Here is a 13,397-nt window from a genome sequence, read left to right as displayed (position 1 = left end):
CTAAAAATACCTCACATATAGCCCCCAGAGGCTATATGGAGATATTTAACCCCTGCCTGGATTCACTAAATAGCGGGAGACGAGCCCGCCGGAAAAGGGGCGGGGCCTATCTCCTCAGCACACGGCGCCATTTCCTCTCACAGCTCCGCTGGTCAGGACGGCTCCCAGGTCTCTCCCCTGCACTGCACTACAGAAACAGGGTAAAACAGAGAGGGGGGGCAAATTTATGGCGATATTTTGATATATATAAAGCAGCTATAAGGGAGCACTTATTATAAGGCTATCCCTGTTATATATAGCGCTTTTGGTGTGTGCTGGCAAACTCTCCCTCTGTCTCCCCAAAGGGCTAGTGGGTCCTGTCTTCGTTAGGAGCATTCCCTGTGTGTCTGCTGTGTGTCGGTACGTGTGTGTCGACATGTATGAGGACGATATTGGTGTGGAGGCGGAGCAATTGCCAAATATGAGGATGTCACCCCCTAGGGAGTCGACACCAGAATGGATGCCTTTATTTATGGAACTACGGGATAGTGTCAACACGCTAAAGCAGTCGTTTGACGACATGAGACGGCCGGACAATCAATTAGTGCCTGTCCAGGCGACTCAAACACCGTCAGGGGCTGTGAAACGCCCTTTGCCTCAGTCGGTCGACACAGACCCAGACACAGGCACTGACTCCAGTGGTGACGGTGACGAATCAACCGTATTTTCCAGTAGGGCCACACGTTATATGATTTTGGCAATGAAGGAGGCGTTACATTTAGCTGATACTACAGGTACCACTAAACAGGGTATTATGTGGGGTGTGAAAAAACTACCTATAGTTTTTCCTGAATCAGAAGAATTAAATGACGTGTGTAATGAAGCGTGGGTTGCCCCTGATAAAAAGCTGATAATTTCAAAGAAATTATTGGCATTATACCCTTTCCCGCCAGAGGTTAGGGAGCGCTGGGAAACACCTCCTAGGGTGGACAAGGCGCTAACACGCTTATCTAAACAAGTGGCGTTACCCTCTCCTGAGACGGCCGCACTTAAAGATCCATCAGATAGGAGGATGGAAAATATCCAAAAAAGTATATACACACATGCAGGTGTTATACTACGACCAGCTATAGCGACTGCCTGGATGTGCAGTGCTGGGGTAGTTTGGTCAGAGTCCCTGATTGAAAATATTGATACCCTGGACAGGGACAATATTTTACTGTCGTTAGAACAAATAAAGGATGCATTTCTTTATATGCGTGATGCACAGAGGGATATCTGCACACTGGCATCACGGGTAAGTGCTATGTCCATTTCGGCCAGAAGAGCTTTATGGACGCGACAGTGGACAGGCGATGCGGATTCAAAACGACATATGGAAGTTTTGCCGTATAAAGGGGAGGAGTTATTTGGAGTCGGTCTATCAGATTTGGTGGCCACGGCTACAGCCGGGAAATCCACCTTTCTACCTCAAGTCACTCCCCAACAGAAAAAGGCACCGACTTTTCAACCGCAGCCCTTTCGTTCCTTTAAAAATAAGAGAGCAAAGGGCTATTCATATCTGCCACGAGGCAGAGGTCGAGGGAAGAGACAGCAACAGGCAGCTCCTTCCCAGGAACAGAAGCCTTCCCCGGCTTCTACAAAAGCCTCAGCATGACGCTGGGGCTTCTCAAGCGGACTCGGGGACGGTGGGTGGTCGTCTCAAAAATTACAGCGCGCAGTGGGCTCACTCGCAGGTAGATCCCTGGATCCTGCAGATAATATCTCAGGGGTACAGGTTGGAATTAGAGACAGATCCACCTCGCCGTTTCCTGAAGTCTGCTTTACCAACGTCCCCCTCCGAAAGGGAGACGGTTTTGGAAGCCATTCACAAGCTGTACTCTCAGCAGGTGATAGTCAAGGTACCTCTTCTACAACAAGGGAAGGGGTATTATTCCACTCTTTTTGTGGTACCGAAGCCGGATGGCTCGGTAAGGCCTATTCTAAATCTGAAGTCCTTGAACCTGTACATAAAGAAGTTCAAGTTCAAGATGGAGTCACTCAGAGCAGTGATAGCGAACCTGGAAGAGGGGGACTTTATGGTATCCTTGGACATCAAGGATGCGTATCTCCACGTTCCAATTTACCCCTCACACCAGGGGTACCTCAGGTTCGTTGTACAAAACTGTCACTATCAGTTTCAGACGCTGCCGTTCGGATTGTCCACGGCACCTCGGGTCTTTACAAAGGTAATGGCCGAGATGATGATTCTTCTTCGAAGAAAAGGCATATTAATTATCCCATACTTGGACGATCTCCTAATAAGGGCAAGGTCCAGAGAACAGCTAGAGATGGGATTAGCACTGTCGCAAGAAGTGCTAAAACAGCACGGGTGGATTCTGAATATTCCAAAATCCCAGTTAATGCCGACAACTCGTCTGCTGTTCCTAGGGATGATTCTGGACACGGTTCAGAAAAAGGTTTTTCTCCCGGAGGAAAAAGCCAAGGAGTTATCCGAGCTTGTCAGGAACCTCCTAAAACCAGGAAAGGTGTCTGTACATCAATGCACAAGAGTCCTGGGAAAAATGGTGGCTTCTTACGAAGCAATTCCATTCGGCAGATTCCACGCAAGAATTTTCCAAAGGGATCTGTTGGACAAATGGTCAGGGTCGCATCTTCAGATGCACCTGCGGATAACCCTGTCTCCAAGGACAAGGGTGTCTCTTCTGTGGTGGTTGCAGAGTGCTCATCTATTGGAGGGCCGCAGATTCGGCATACAGGATTGGATCCTGGTGACCACGGACGCCAGCCTGAGAGGCTGGGGAGCAGTCACACAAGGAAGAAACTTCCAGGGAGTATGGACGAGCCTGGAAACGTCTCTTCACATAAACATTCTGGAACTAAGAGCAATATACAATGCTCTAAGCCAGGCAGAACCTCTGCTTCAGGGAAAACCGGTGTTGATCCAGTCGGACAACATCACGGCAGTCGCCCATGTGAACAGACAGGGCGGCACAAGAAGCAGGAGTGCAATGGCAGAAGCTGCAAGGATTCTTCGCTGGGCAGAGAATCATGTGATAGCACTGTCAGCAGTGTTCATCCCGGGAGTGGACAACTGGGAAGCAGACTTCCTCAGCAGACACGATCTTCACCCGGGAGAGTGGGGACTTCATCCAGAAGTCTTCCACTTGCTGGTAACCCGTTGGGAAAGACCAATGGTGGACATGATGGCGTCTCGCCTCAACAAAAAAACTGAACAGGTATTGCGCCAGGTCAAGAGATCCGCAGGCAATAGCTGTGGACGCGCTGGTAACGCCTTGGGTGTACCAGTCGGTGTATGTGTTTCCTCCTCTGCCTCTCATACCAAAAGTATTGAGAATTATACGGCAAAGAGGCGTAAGGACGATACTAGTGGTTCCGGATTGGCCAAGAAGGACTTGGTACCCGGAACTTCAAGAGATGATCACGGAAGATCCGTGGCCTCTACCTCTAAGGAGGGACTTGCTTCAGCAGGGTCCCTGTCTGTTTCAAGACTTACCGCGGCTGCGTTTGACGGCATGGCGGTTGAACGCCGGATCCTAAAGGAAAAAGGCATGCCGGAAGAAGTCATTCCTACTTTGATTAAAGCAAGGAAGGAAGTAACCGTGCAACATTATCACCGAATTTGGCGAAAATATGTTGCGTGGTGCGAAGATCGGAGTGCTCCGACGGAGGAATTTCAACTGGGTCGATTCCTACATTTCCTGCAATCAGGATTGTCTATGGGTCTCAAATTGGGATCTATTAAGGTTCAAATTTCGGCCCTGTCGATTTTCTTTCAAAAAGAATTGGCTTCAGTCCCTGAAGTCCAGACCTTTGTTAAGGGAGTGCTACATATACAGCCTCCTGTGGTGCCTCCAGTGGCACCGTGGGATCTCAATGTGGTTTTGGACTTTCTAAAATCTCATTGGTTTGAACCACTAAAGAAGGTGGATTTGAAATATCTCACATGGAAAGTGACCATGCTTCTAGCCCTGGCTTCGGCCAGGAGAGTGTCAGAACTGGCAGCTTTATCTTACAAAAGCCCATATCTGATTTTCCATTCGGACAGGGCAGAACTGCGGACTCGTCCGCATTTTCTCCCTAAGGTGGTGTCAGCATTTCATCTGAACCAGCCTATTGTAGTGCCTGCGGCTACAAGTGACTTGGAGGACTCCAAGTTACTGGACGTTGTCAGAGCATTAAAAATATATATTGCAAGGACAGCTGGAGTCAGAAAATCTGACTCGTTGTTTATATTGTATGCACCCAACAAGATGGGTGCTCCTGCGTCTAAGCAGACGATTGCTCGTTGGATCTGTAGCACAATCCAACTTGCACATTCTGTGGCAGGCCTGCCACAGCCTAAATCTGTAAAGGCCCACTCCACAAGGAAGGTGGGCTCATCTTGGGCGGCTGCCCGAGGGGTCTCGGCATTACAACTTTGCCGAGCAGCTACGTGGTCAGGGGAGAACACGTTTGTAAAATTTTACAAATTTGATACTCTGGCTAAGGAGGACCTGGAGTTCTCTCATTCGGTGCTGCAGAGTCATCCGCACTCTCCCGCCCGTTTGGGAGCTTTGGTATAATCCCCATGGTCCTTTCAGGAACCCCAGCATCCACTAGGACGATAGAGAAAATAAGATTTTACTTACCGATAAATCTATTTCTCGGAGTCCATAGTGGATGCTGGGCGCCCATCCCAAGTGCGGATTATCTGCAATAATTGTACATAGTTATTGTTAACTAATTCGGGTTATTGTTGAAGGAAGCCATCTTTCAGAGGCTCCGCTGTTATCATACTGTTAACTGGATTTAGATCACAAGTTGTACGGTGTGATTGGTGTGGCTGGTATGAGTCTTACCCGGGATTCAAAATCCTCCCTTATTGTGTACGCTCGTCCGGGCACAGTACCTAACTGGAGTCTGGAGGAGGGTCATAGGGGGAGGAGCCAGTGCACACCACCTGATCTGGAAAAGCTTTACTTTTTGTGCCCTGTCTCCTGCGGAGCCGCTATTCCCCATGGTCCTTTCAGGAACCCCAGCATCCACTACGGACTCCGAGAAATAGATTTATCGGTAAGTAAAATCTTATTTTTTGCATAGCAGGGCTGCACAAGCGATCGCAGCCTTGCGATGCAAAAATACACTCCCCCCATAGGCAGCGTCTAGTTGATCACATGGGCTTTTTGCAGCGTGTGATCAACTCGGAATGACCCCCTTTGATTGTTACCTTGCTGTTTTTCTTCTGTTTCTTCTATTTGCATTGTCTTTATGCTTCTTTAGGTGGGTTGTTGTCTGCTTCTCACTGCTGTTTCTCTATTATTGTTTCTCCATTTACCTACAAGCCCCTCACAGCCTCCAGTATCTTGTAGTCAAGATTGCATGGTGAGCCACAGCCATAGGTATCTGAATGCTAGATCGACATGACTATCATTAGGTCTATCACTATTGGTCGACATGGACAAAATGTCAACATGGCAAAAAAGATCAACACGGGAAAGGTCGAAACATGAATGGGTCAACATGAGTTTTTTACCATTTTTTAATATTTTACCACTCATGTGGACTACGATTCGGATTAGTAACATGGCCTGCAGCATGGCGAGCGAAGAGAGCCATGCAAGGGGATGTGGGGCACTAATTGGGGTTCCTGGTCACTTTACGGAGTAAACGACACAAAAAAATACTCATGTCGAACTTTTCATGCGTTGACCTTTTGTCATGTTGACCAAGTGTCTGTCAACCTTTTAGTATCGACCTAATGACTATAGATAGACCTTACCCAGGTCAACCCCATGATCCATAACCACAGCCATAGTAGGCAAGGGTGCAGCGATTTCAGCCCCATCCTCGACTGACAGTCTTTTTGTTGTGGGCCTGTTGCTGGGATCCAATGCCCCCCACTCATACACTTTGGCCCTTCTCCTGCTGGACCAGGATCTCACTTTTCTGCATGTTCTTTCAGTGGGCCTTACAGCTCCCCATTTCCCACTTATCATGCAAGCCTCCTTCCAAGCAATGGTTGTCCATGCCACATTCTGGCAATATCCATTGGCATTTTGGGAGGATCCTCCCTAGTATCCCTTCACATAGCCCCTGTTGGTTTGCTGTGCCATCCCAGGCTGTCACTTTAGCTGAGGATCTTCTCTAAATGATGGAGTCCCCCCTCCCCCCACCAGGGAGGGGTCAGTATTTCAGGACTACCTTTTTGTACAGAAGGCTTCGTCCCCTCATGCTGCCTTTCATTTGCTTTTTTCCAAAGAACACCACTCTGTTCCAGTTTTCCTAGCTCCTTTATCCTTGTAGACCAATTATCCTCAGTGTTCCCACCCTTCAGCCATCAGCAATGGGACTTTTGTGCTTTGCCCCAAACCCTGATCTGTACCATCTCTTTATTTCTCCCATTTTATCTTATCCATTTTGGGCCCCACATGCAGGATGCCTCTGAGACACTAAACACCACAAAACCATCTCCTACTTATGGTTATTATACACATATTCCTGTCTGCCAGTCCCCTCTTACTTGAAAGTTCATTTTGTGGCCACTGGATTCTCCTGGAGCCAATGCTGCTGGGTTGAGTCAGAAAGAGGACATGGTGTTTGTCAAGCCTTCTAGTCGAGTTGTGTTTGAACTTAGGTGCGGGATTGAGCTCGGAGTCGCATTCCAATGTAGACAGTAGTTATACTGAGCCACCTGTATATGCTTAGCACAGCATTTTGGATTAAGGAGCGTAGGGACCGAGACATTTTGGTGCCCTGTGCCAGAAAATGAATTGGTGCCAGCTCTCCCACCATAATTAAAACATGGACAGTGCGTGCCCCAAAAAATAGGAGCGTGGCTTTATGGGGAAGAGGCATGGCCACATATTAGTACCAATTCACATTACACCACACAGTAGTGTCCGTTATTCACATTAAACCACATAGTAGTACCCCTTACACACATTACACAACAGTAGAAGTCATTAGATACATTACACCACAGTAATGCCCCTGACACACATTATGCCAGGTATGGCCCCTGATACACATAATGCCAGGTAGAGCCCTCATTATTCCAGTTACAGCCCTGATGCACATTATGCCAGGCAGAGCCCGCATTATGCCAGTTAGAGCCCCTGAGACATTTTGCCAGGTAGAGCCCCTGATACACATTATGCCAGGTAGAGCCCTTACTATGGCAATTAGAACCCCTGGGTATGTATGCAGAGGGGAATTGGGATGGAAAACCAGTGCAGGAGAATTCTGGAGGCAGCCCTAAATGTGGAGGGGAATACACACATAAAAAATCATGTACTAGAAAATAATTGTCAGATTTCTCAATTATGTGTTTACCAGCCAGGCCCCTTCCTCCTCTGGTCCCATGTCTCTTCCTCCTCTGCAGGATGAGATCGGGATTGGCCCTTTCAGTTATTCACTGGAGATTTGGCAGCGGCATTATTCTTGCCTTTGCCACATAGCAACAGGACAGGATGCCAGGATCACCACTAGATGTTTGTGCACAAAGTGCACATCTGCTGTCTGCGAGTGCTGCATCCAGGATAAGATGCCTCACAAAGAGGCCTAGTATTACAGCGTTACCATTAGCCATCTGGCTGTCCTGATAAATCTCAAAAGAGATATAAACTTATTCACAGAGGCTTTTCCAAGATTGGTGGTTCCTAACTTCTCTATGGGAGGACAAAGGAAGGAGTGGGAACATTAGTAGGTCACTTAGAGAACTTGGGGGTTATTCAGAGATAGACGCAGATCTTGCTTCCACAGCAAGATCTACGTCCATCTACTCACATGCTGGGGGCCGCCCAGCATAGGCCAATGCCGCCCACAATGTGTTTGGTGCCGACCTGCAATGTGTTCACTATTTGATTGTGAACGCATCGATTAGAGGACAACCCCTGCCTGTGCCATTTTTTTTCACGGAGCGGCTGCGTGTGACATGCAGCCTCCCCTAAAACGGTCCTCACACACCTGCACTGTCCGGACCAGGCCCACCAAATGCAGCGTCAACACCCCCATGAAGGCAGCTGCTGTCAATCACCTTGCAGACGAATCCTTCCGGGGTGCGTCCACATGGTGAAGAGACGCATACGCACACTACAGCCAGTGCGCGTGCACAGACCCGATGGACGCGACCAAATGGGTAAATGATTTGCAGAAGGAGAGAGCAGTCCAGTTTGAAAGGCAGGAGAGAGATCCAGGAGGATGAGCAAAGCATCTGTAAGTATATCCAAGGAAGAGAACTGTCTTGGATTCCAAATCCATAGTGTTTCCTCTTATTCTTAGCTGAGTGGTACCATTGCTGAGCCAACATACTACAAGGACATTTATAATCAAGTTTATCACACAAAGATGTTTTAACAATACTGAGTTCATAAGCACTAGGAAGAGATGCAAAGCATATAGCAATTTTACCAAATTCTGTTCAGTAGGTCTTGCTAGCCACAACAAACTGGGAGCTCGAGTGAGCCTTTTTGTATGAACACCTTTTAATGTCTCTATTCTCCAGCAGGTAACAAGTCACATAGATTAAGAGGGAAATCCAGGAACAGAGCAATTTGTCCCCCTGGGAATGGGTCACATTGGGAGGTACAGTATGTTTAAACTGCACCTAATGACACCGATACTGGAATAATTTCCACATTCTTAGTCCTGGACAGTATTACTGGATAGGAATAATGACCCCCAGTCTCAGATATTTTACCTTTTTAATCCTCTAGAACAGGGGTTCTCAAACTCGGTCCTCAGGACCCCACACAGTGCATGTTTTGCAGGTAACCCAGCAAGTGCACAGGTGTATTAATTACTCACTGACCCATTTTAAAAGGTCCACAGGTGGAGCTAATTATTTCACTTGTGATTCTGTGAGGATACCTGCAAAACATGCACTGTGTGTGGTCCTGAGGACCGAGTTTGAGAACCTGTGCTCTAGAAAAATGTATATTTATTTATAGATCTGGTCTCTGACCAATGCAGTACAATGAGTTTGTTCAACAAAAATATCCATTAATCTTATCATTGTACCAATCTAATGAGATAACATATTGACCCGTCCTACTGATATACATTTGACTGTTGTGGGCACAGCTATCTGTTGAGGCAGATTGAGGCCCCCCAACATGATCCCTTCCATCAGGTACAAAATGCTCTGCTCCTGGACTTCCCACTTTATTTATGGTTGTTGTCACCTTTGTTGAACTAGTTAAATGATGGTAAGGGTGATTCAACCACAGGTGACGGCAATCATAAATGAAGAGGGAAGTCCAGGAGCAGAGCATTCTGTACCAGATGGAAGGGTCATGTCGGAGGGGCTGCAGATTACATTATGCAGACATTAACTGTATTTGAGCACAGAGCGCAGCTGATACTATGTGTGGAAAAAGGTATTGATTGTCTCTCGCTCCTAGGTAGCCTGGTATTTTATTGTCCAGTTAAAGCATACCGCCCAACATGACCCTCTCCAAGAGGGACACAATGCTCTGCTTCTGGATTTTCTCTTATTGTATGATTGCCATCACCTGTGTTGAACAGGTAAATGGATAAGAAAGGTGTTTCAGCATAGGTGAGGGCAATTATACATTTAAGAGAAAAGTCCAGGAACAGAGTATTCTGTCCCTCCTGGAGAGGGTCATGTTGGGAGGTATGAGTTAAAGTGTTACTTGATAACAGTCATATAATTAGGCTTGTCATAATATCCCTTTAATCCATGACACCTATAATTTAAACAGGTGCTGTGGCTGATTAAAACCAGGTGACATGCCAGCGTGAATTTAGCCAGCCACAGAACCTGTGTAATTCATAATTGTTCCTGAGTAAAGGATATTATGGAAACCCTACTTATAAAAAGGACCAACAATATAACTAGGGTTACCACCTTATCCCTCATCCATGGCAGTAAGGATGGTGTAATGGTTAGCATTACTGCCTCACAGCACTGAGGTCATGGGTTCGGTTCCCACCATGGCCCTAACTGTGTGGAGTTTGTATATTCTCCCCATACTTGCGTGGGTTTCCTTCGGGTACTCCAGTTTCCTCCCACAATCCAAAAATATACTGATCGGTTAATTGGCTCCCAACAAAATTAACCCTAGCATGAATGTGTCTGTGTGTGCATGTGATAGGGAATATAGGGGCTGTATTAACCTGGAGAAGGCATAAGGAAGTGATAAACCAGTGATATGTGCAAGGTGATGAATGCACCAGCCAATCAGCTCCAATATGGAAATTAACAGTTAGGATCTGATTGGCTGGTGTGTTTATCACCTTGCACATATCACTGGTTTATCACTTCCTTATGCCTTCTCCAGGTTAATACATCTGCCCCATTGATTCTAAGCTCCACTGGGGCAGGGACTGATGTGAATAGGCAAATATTCTCTGTACAGCGCTGCGGAATATGTCTGCGCTATATAAATAACATGGTAATAATAATAAATCCCTTTAATTCTGGACACATATTAATTACACAGGCTCTATGGCTGGCTGGCTGACTTCAAGACTCCATTTCACCTGGTTTTAATCAGCCACAGAACCTGTGTAATTAATATGTGTCCATAATTAAAGGGTTGAGGTGGTAACCCTAAATATAACAGGTATACCTTTCTTTAAAGAAAGTTGGTACCAAATATCTAGCAATAGACTATACACTTGGCAATGTTGAAAGAGACACGCAAAAATCTAAATTGCATAAAAGAAATGTTATCAAGTCTTATACAACATGTCATAGTAATAAAGTAGCAGAGCGAAGGTCACATAACAAGACACTCATTACTCGGTATTCCACCCTGGTATGTTTCAGGTGATCTGTTACATCATCACCAGTTTTGTCAATGGCTTAATAAGCAAAGTCATGTGAAATGCATGTCTACAACTGTTATCTGTATTAGACTTTAGTTGTTCTGCACCAGGTGACACAGCCAGCTATCCCTGGTGGTGCACACAGCCCTGTGCTGATTTACTATTATAGACGAACAGAGAAAGGAAAAGGATAAACTGAAACACCTCTGCAGTGAGCACAATAAAAACACTAATCAAGACAATAAATCAGTATATTTCATGAATTGTCCCAGGTGTCCTGTTTGTGAGTTGCATAGATTGTGAACTACAGATAGACATATCTATAGATACTTGGAACCATTCAGTGGAAGTCACAAACCTGCAGAAAAAAAAGTATATAATTTTGACTTTACAATAGGTCATACTTGCCTACCTGACCCTCTCCATAAGGGAGAAAATGTTCTGTTCCTGGACTTTCCTGGTAATGTATGATTGCCATCACCTGTTGTGAAACACCTTTCTTATCAATTAACTAGCTCACCACAGGTGATGGCAATCATACATTACCAGGAAAGTCCAGGAACAGAGCATTTTCTCCCTCATGGAGAGGGTCAGATAGGCAAGTATGCAATAGGTCTGTAAAACAATACAGTGGTTTGGCAAGTGTTAAACTATGCTTTAATGTTCAGAATTTAATTTCATTATGTTGTTAAGCCACTTGCCTGGTATAACCTGGGTTACCTGACCTGGTCACAAATGGTGAGACCAGTCAGATACACAGAGTAGCCAGCTTGCCGGAAGATAATATTCCTACAGCCGCCAATCACAGAGGGACCTCCCAGTCTCTCTGCATCCCTGCACGGTCATTACGGCAGGATCCCCCCACCTGGTGGCAGCACAGGGGAGCAGCCACTCGGCAAATGTGAATTAACCCCAGCCCCCAAGTGTGTACCTGGCAGCTGCTCAGATGACTCAAAGTCGTGACGGTTTCCAGTGTTCTGATGGGGATGATCTGATGTTCCGATGTTTGAAAAAATTACATTTTATAAAAATATATATATATAGATTTATTTATTTATTTTTAAATAAAATAATTTTAGATAAGTTTATATACTGTACATACCTTTCTCCTAATTTTCTCTTAAAAAAAGACAATTTCTGAGCAGTTTTGGGGGGAAAAAGTGCCTGTTAAGTGGTTAAGCAATTTTGCTTATCATAGTAATACTGCAATATGCAACATAATTAAGTAGTTTTACTAAATATACTTATTGCTGATTGGTAGGTCTTGTTAGCCACAGTGACAGAATGTTTTTTTTATTGCTTACTTTTGCTGCCACTAGACACCACTAACAAATCACAGAATCTTCCCATTTCATTGTGGCTCTCCCAAGATACAATAACAGACCCTCCGACATGATCCGCCCCACTAGGTACAAATGCTCTGTTTCTGGACTTTCCTCTTAATTTATGATTTCCATCACCTGTGTTGAACTAGTTAAATGATAAGAAAGCTGTTTCTTCACAGGTGATGGCAATAATATATTAAGAGGGAAGTCCAGAAACAGAGCATTTTGTACCTAGTGGGGCGGGTCATGTTGGAGGGTATGCAATAATGTACTGTTGCTGGGTAACATACTCCTAATATGTTTCTAGTACTGGAATCATTTCCACATTCTTAGGGGTAAATTTATAAAAAATGTTATTTAGTCCAAGTTTTAACACGATCTGCATCGTTGGGATACGTGAGAGAAGTGCTTAAAGTGGTCCTAAAGAAGTGGCGGTCCTAGAGAAGTGGTGAGACAACACCCCTTTCTTGTGCGCCGCAAAAAAGGGGTCTTGTCTCAAAAAGAAAGGGACGTGGTCACGCAATAGTATTCCCACTTCAAATTACGCTGCACAGTAGCAAAATATTATTCACATTACACCACATAGTAGTGTCCATTATTCATGTTATGACACAAAGTAGTGCCCCTTTTACACAAAGCCCACAGTAATAGTGCCGCTAATACACATAATGCCCATAGCAGTAGTGCCCCTTATACAATGCCCGCAGCAGTATTGCTCCTTATGCAATGCCCACTGTAGTGGTAGTGTCCCTTATGCAAAGCCCATAGTAGTGGTGCCCCTTATGTAGCCCCCTTATGCCTTTATACACATCTTATCCCTCACACAGCTCTTCCCCCTAACATAGCTTATCCCCTCACACATATTTCTCCCCTCTCATATAGGTGTCCCCCCCCTTACACAACTTATCTTTGTTCATGCAGGTCCCCTCCCCAATGAAACTTCTCACTTCATGTGGCTCCCCAGTGTTAGTATAGTTTTCTCATGCTGCTGGCAGAAAGCAATTTGAATAGAGAAATTTAACAAGCACCCTCATCTACTCACTTTCAGTGCAAATAAAACATTTATCCCACTCTCCAATGCAAAAGGCTCCCTGCATGCAGCCTTCCATTGTGTCTCCCCTTCCCTCCCATGCAGCTCTTTCTTACCTCCCTGGTGCCATCCTACACAGTCCTCCTATTCCACCACTTGCAGGCTGTCCGCGTGGGTCCTGTGATGTGTCACTCCTCTTGGCGGCACCTCTTCCCATGACAGCACAAACAGACGGGTGATGATAACGTCACTGCGTCATCTCATTTCCA

At 45.7% G+C, this 13,397-nt stretch overlaps 1 protein-coding gene across 1 annotated transcript in view; it reads left to right on the top strand.

The window, feature by feature from the left end:
* LOC134910470 (serine palmitoyltransferase 3-like) overlaps window positions 1–13,397 on the top strand; it is a 312,941-nt gene that overhangs the window by 44,402 nt on the left and 255,142 nt on the right. The gene's annotated exons all lie outside the window — the stretch shown is intronic.

Source organism: Pseudophryne corroboree, chromosome 4, assembly GCF_028390025.1.
Source record: "Pseudophryne corroboree isolate aPseCor3 chromosome 4, aPseCor3.hap2, whole genome shotgun sequence".
Lineage (NCBI taxonomy): Eukaryota > Metazoa > Chordata > Amphibia > Anura > Myobatrachidae > Pseudophryne > Pseudophryne corroboree.
This window is presented reverse-complemented; position numbering and strand designations above follow the sequence as displayed.